The sequence below is a fragment of the Fundulus heteroclitus genome, unplaced genomic scaffold (assembly GCF_011125445.2).
Source record: "Fundulus heteroclitus isolate FHET01 unplaced genomic scaffold, MU-UCD_Fhet_4.1 scaffold_584, whole genome shotgun sequence".
Taxonomy (NCBI): domain Eukaryota; kingdom Metazoa; phylum Chordata; class Actinopteri; order Cyprinodontiformes; family Fundulidae; genus Fundulus; species Fundulus heteroclitus.
The window spans coordinates 29,446-35,598 of NW_023397016.1; positions in this window are offsets into that span (position 1 = coordinate 29,446).

A 6,153-nucleotide genomic window follows, 5' to 3' on the forward strand; every position below is an offset into this window, starting at 1 on the left:
TTTTTACCCCTGATAGTATTAAGAGTGACACCTTTGGCTAGCTGTGCTCTTCTGAAGTGGTTCAGGCTCACTTGGCTTCTATCTAAAGGGCTGTGCTTTGTCAACAGGTTGTTTCAAGTGGTCCAACGCTTCACATCAGAGACTCCGCACTCAGAGAGCTGGCCTCCATCCTGGAGGACGTGTTTTTGTTGGCATGCCACAAAAACAGAGAGGCGTGCGATCGAGAAACAGAAGTTAGGTGTGAATATCTCCTTGCATTCGAAATTGGCGGAATAGCAGACCGAACTTGGCAGCGTAACGCCCTCAGAAAGATCCATAAACTCAAACCTTCTTTCCAGACAGCTTGGTTTAGTTTGTGACATCTTGTCTAGTGCGAAGGAATTCATATTCATTCTGTCACATTTTCGCATGTAACGGCCACATTCATGCGATAGACAAACACAAAACAAGTAGTGCATGACTATGAAATGGAAGGAAAATGACCCGTGGTTTTCAAAATAATTTTCAGAAATAAAAATCTGAACAGTGTGGACGGCATATGTATTAACACTCCTGTACTCTGACTGTCCCCCAGTAAAACAAGCAGCATCATCAGACCAAGGAACACACCAGACAGGTCCGGGATGAACAAGTGGAGTCAAGTTTGAAGCCGAGTTAGGTTATAAAACACAATCCCAAGCTTTGTTCATGTCATGGAGCGCTGTTTGTGTCTGTAAAGGAAGAGTATGGAATAACTGCAAACCTACCAAGGCAGAAAAAAGTGGAACATCAGTATAAAGGTGTTCTGGTCAGATGAGACCACAAATGAGCTTCTTAATTGTTTACAAAAGGCTTTGTATGGTAAAAAAAAACAAAAAAACAACACTGCACATGATCCTGAACACGCCGTCCACAAGGCGAAGCATGACGACTGCAGCACCGTGCTATGGAAACTTGAGACTAGGGTGGATATTGCCATTGCATCAGAATGACACCGCTTGTTTAGCTGGAAGCGCTACAACATGATGCTTTAGGTCAGGGGTGTCAAACTCAGGTGTCCTGCAACCTTTATACGTGTCCCTGGTCCAACACACCTGAGTCAAATAATCTGGTCATTAGCAGGACTCTGGAGAACTTGACTGCATCTGAAATGTTCTAATCATAGGATCCTTGATCCTGTCTCTTGACCTTTCATGAGGTCAACATTAAGAACTCTATCGTGGGGAGGAAAAGGGCTTCGGACTGCTGTGCCAATTTTGGACAACCTTTAACTCCGACATCTTTACACGAAGGAAACGCACATGGAGAATTCTAGTCAAATCCAGGCCTACAGCCTTCTGAAAATGAACTACAAAGTGCGTGCTTGCTTCTCTCCAGACGTTTTCGTTAATTCCTATGAGGTGGGCGGTGCTTACATAGGTAGAGCCAGTAAGGGATATTGCGAGCTCCTTATGCTAAAGGAGCTATGGTAAACGATAAATAACTTGTACTTGTATAACGCTTTAACTAGTCAAAGAGCTTCAAAGAGCTTCACTCTACAATCGGTCATTCACCCATCCACACCCTGACGGTGGTGAGCTATGTTAATAGCTGCCCTGGGGCAGAACGCGAGGTACAACGCCGATCAAACCAACTGACACACTTTGGCTAAAGAGACCTTACCAATTAGACCATTTCGGATGCAGCCCATGACTGGATACGGAGGAACTAACTCAGCCAATAGATTCAGGTGTATTGGACCAGGGACACATCTACAGTACAAGTTGCAGGACACTGGACCTTGAGGACCGAAGCTTGACCCTCCTGGTTTAGATCATGATCATGTGTTACAACGGCCCAAAGTTCAGACCTACATCTGTGGTCACCAACGTCCACATACGCTCTCTATCCGATCTGGCTGAGCTTGAGGTATTTGACAAAAAATAAACAAGTCTGTAGAGATTAACCTCAACAGACTTACAACAAAGGTTTATAATCAGACGCTGCAGAATACAAATGCATGCCACACTTTTCTTTGTTAAAAAACGTTGAAAAGCATTGATCCTTTTGTATTTAACTTCCCAGTTATGCATTACCTTGTGTAGATCGATCACACAAAATTCAACAAAAACACATAAGTAGAAGCTAGCGTTTGTAACTGGCATTGTGAAAAGTATGAACCAGTGTCTCTTAACATGGACTGGAACCTGGTAAAAATTGTGAGGCCAAGACTAATACCGTCAACGTTTTTCCAAACTAGTTCATGAACAGCAGATATGGCCTGATTTTAAAACAGGGAATCTGGTAATCATTAACTGGAGCCCAACGTTCTCTCATAGATGCATGTGTCTTCACTTCAGGTTGGGTTTAGGGCATTATTGGGAGGATTTCCAGAGTGCTTTAGAAGCCAACTGTTTAAGTGATAAAAAAAAGGAAATAGTATTTGTGCCAGTTATTCTCTGACCAATAAAACAATCTGAAAATCTAAATCAAAGAGAAAACATGTTTACTGAGTTGATCTAACGACTCTCTCTGATTTCCCTATAAAATGCTCTTTCTTCTCCACCAAGGACCCCCGTCAGCAGGCCTTTCAGCCCCCGGTGTTGCTTCTGAAATGAGGCCTTGGCTGAGATGTGGGCAGACACACAAAGCGTCATTTAGCACCGGGTCATTTGTCACATCAAAGCATTCCTAGATGCATGGAGGGAGTCTCCCTGTAATCTGCCGGGCTCAAATGTAAACTGGCAATGCGAAGCAGCAGGACCAGCAGGCCCCCTGCTGTCCAATCCGCTCTGACCCTAAACTGCTTAATTGTTTGCAAAGTCATGTGTGAATGCAGGCTGATGTGAAATACAGCTTTCTGTCTAGAGAGTTTTACCACAAGCACTCAAAAGCCGACAGACAATAGCATGTAATTCCTTACAAATATAATATTGATAATAATGCTTAACATTCCTTACAGTTGAATTATTGCCATCATAAAACACAATAATGTGTTTGCTTTCTGTTAATCCTTGTTCCTTACATTGGTGTTCACTTTCACTTCAACACCGGATATGAAATGTAGACCGTTGGGATAAATGCAGGGTTATCCTCATTTATTCCTTACCAGAAACCATATTTTTTATTGCATTTCACAGAAAATTGAAAAAGGTGTTTTTTTTTTCCTCAGCTTGTATAGTGTATTTCGATTGTTCAGTATTGTTAAAATGCTAGAAAAACCCAAGCTTTCCCAGGGTGAGCTAAGCATTTCACATGACTGTGCATCTACTTATCAGGGTGGATGGAAAAAATAAAACAGACGACAAGAGAAACTGAAATCCAGCATCTCACATGATGCTTGTGACCTCAAGCAAAATATAAAAGGATAAGAAGTCAATTTCCTGTCCTCATGCCTGTCTGTTCTTTTAAAATGAAATGAATATGAATCATATTATATTTCTCTCGGCAATTCTGACCTCGAACATGCATTTTCTTTTGTCCTGCATTTACAAGGCTGCGGCTACTGAGAGTTGGAGAAGGAAGTACTGTGCTGCGTGTGTGTGTGTTTGAAGACAGGATGGAGTATTGATTTGTGATGGATGGCGAGTGTTTCCTTTCCTCCCAATCTGGTAAACAAAACCTCCCAGCATGTAGGATTATAAGGTTAATGCCCAGTTATTAAGGAGACAGAACCAGGAACTGGAAGTCTAATCTTCATTTAAAATGTTCAGATCACATATTCTATCAGAACTAAATATGTTGTGTTTCCTTAATGTAGCTTTGCAGACACAAAGTAAACATTACACAAACGCATGCCTTCTTTAAAAACCTTTATCCACCCACAGAGATTTCTATCAATATTTTGTTCAAAATAAATGACATGTCTTTTTGGCTGGTACAAAGCAGGCCCGAGACAGGAGTAAACTAATTGGCTGCATATGGCCTCCAGGGCTGTAGGGTATGCCAGAGAGAGATTTGCTTTGCCCGTCAAATATTTTTAAAGCTTTATTTGCAGATAAATCAGTCAAGAATGGGTCTACTTTTAAATGTTCTCTGAATTTCAAACCTCCATCTATCCATTACTTTTTCAACATGGTTCTGGTGGAATATACGTTTATAATGATTAGCCATACTCATACACAAATAATGTAATTAAAAAGGTTTTGGACTGACCTAGTCAAAGTCTGGGTAAAAATTTGATTTGCTGTGGCATGACCTTTAAAAACCTGATTGTGCGAAAGCACATTCAGTTTGGCTGAATAAAAAAGGACTCAATTGTTTGGGCCCGTCGGGCCAATCACTTCCCAGTATTATGGTTTGAGGCAGTAGACACCAGCTGTGACGAAAGCAAGAGCTATCAAGTCTACAGCTGGAGCAAAATAAACATGGCAGCAGAAGGATCCACGCGTAGCTCTTGCTATCACATCTGTTTTGTCAGAATACACGATTGTCACAAGTGTCACTATCCAAAAAAAGCACACCTTGTTGTGGTTTTTCACGGCACTTGCTGCTTGCTACATATTCATTTGATACAGTGATTGGCTAAAGCAAACCATTGATAGGCGGGCACTAGGTGTCGCTCCACCCAATCAGCTCAGAGAGCTCTGCTGAATGTCTCTTTTTTCCCTGAACGGATTTGACGGGAGCAGGCCCACATTGATAGTATTCAGAACGGAGAGTGCTACACATTATCAGTCTCATAGACATAATATAAGAGTAGACCCCGCATTGACTATCGTGGCGCAGGAATTATGGCCGCCATCTTGGGGTGGTCGACCTGCTACCAAATCCTGCTGATTCAAGCTGAACAGACAAATAATGCCTCAGTACTGTGTGGCGTATTTTTGTTTGAATCGACGGACTATTGACGTCAGGGCTCGAGGGATAACTTTTCACAAGTAAGATTAAAAGATATTGTTTATATTTTGTATTAGAATATGATTTTTCTAATGTTAGTTAGAGAGACACAGATCTACACGCTGAGGCTATACATAGTCCAAGTTTTTGTGACATATATATATATATATATATACACACACAGTATATATATATATATATATACACACACAGTATATATATATATATACACACACATACAGTATATATATATATATATATATATATATATATATATATATATATATATATATAATATGTGTATACATGTACAAATGTGTTTGTGTATATAGTAATATAAAAAATATAAAAATGTATTTGTGGCTGTTTTTTGCAACATACATACAACCTGTCAGAATATTCTATTACTTTTAACCCCACAAAGATTATTTAAATGCACCGGACAATTTGTTTTAATAGCTATAGTTTTATAACATGACTCATGCCAGACATATGTTGCTCCGCCTAGCTCCACTCACATACATCTGGGACATCGCCCATAGAGAGTGATTTCTCCAACCAATTTTATTGTCTAGCCAATCAAGACGCAGGGCTGGAGTTTCATAGATGTGACGTAGTGGAGAAGCGACAATGACGTGAGACTGTTTTGATAGCAATGGCGGCTCGTCGAGGAAGCAAGCGTTAACATTGATGCTGCTATTTCTTCCATGTTGTCCAATCTACCTAATATTGTTTCATTAAAAAAAACATCAGGGAACGCCTCTGAAGGCTTTTGTTGGTGGAAACCATGTTTTCGCCCTTTTCCCGACCGGATTTGGCAAGTTTTGTTTTCCGGGGCGCGCTCCAGTCCGCGTCTGCAGCTAACGCCCCGGAGCGGTTAGCGCGAACCATATTAGGAGGCCTTTCTCGACGCGGTCGGCCCGGGATCGACTCCGACCTTTGGCGCTTTGGCGCCTGTCTTTCCCCCTCTTCCTGTCAGCTCACTGTCAATAAAACGCGTGCCACTAGAGCCACAAACACATTTAAAAAAAAAAAGATGTTTTTTTTCCTGCGTCGCTCTCATCAGCGTCACGGGTTAGCTTCGCTGTGAGTGGTTGAAATAGCACATCAATAAAGATGACAGACAAGTGGCTTATCCAATCATATGCAAGGATTTTTGATAAGGCCCAGCCTTCAATAAAGGCAATTCCAATGGCGGTGTCCCAGATGTATGTGAGTGGAGCTAGGTGGAGCGACATACGTCTGGCTTGAGTCAGGTTAATAGTTTTAAAGATTTCAGCAAAAAAAATGTGTTCATTAGTTCAATATTTAGCGAGTTATAGTTGATCAAAATTGATTCTATGCCTGGTCAACACA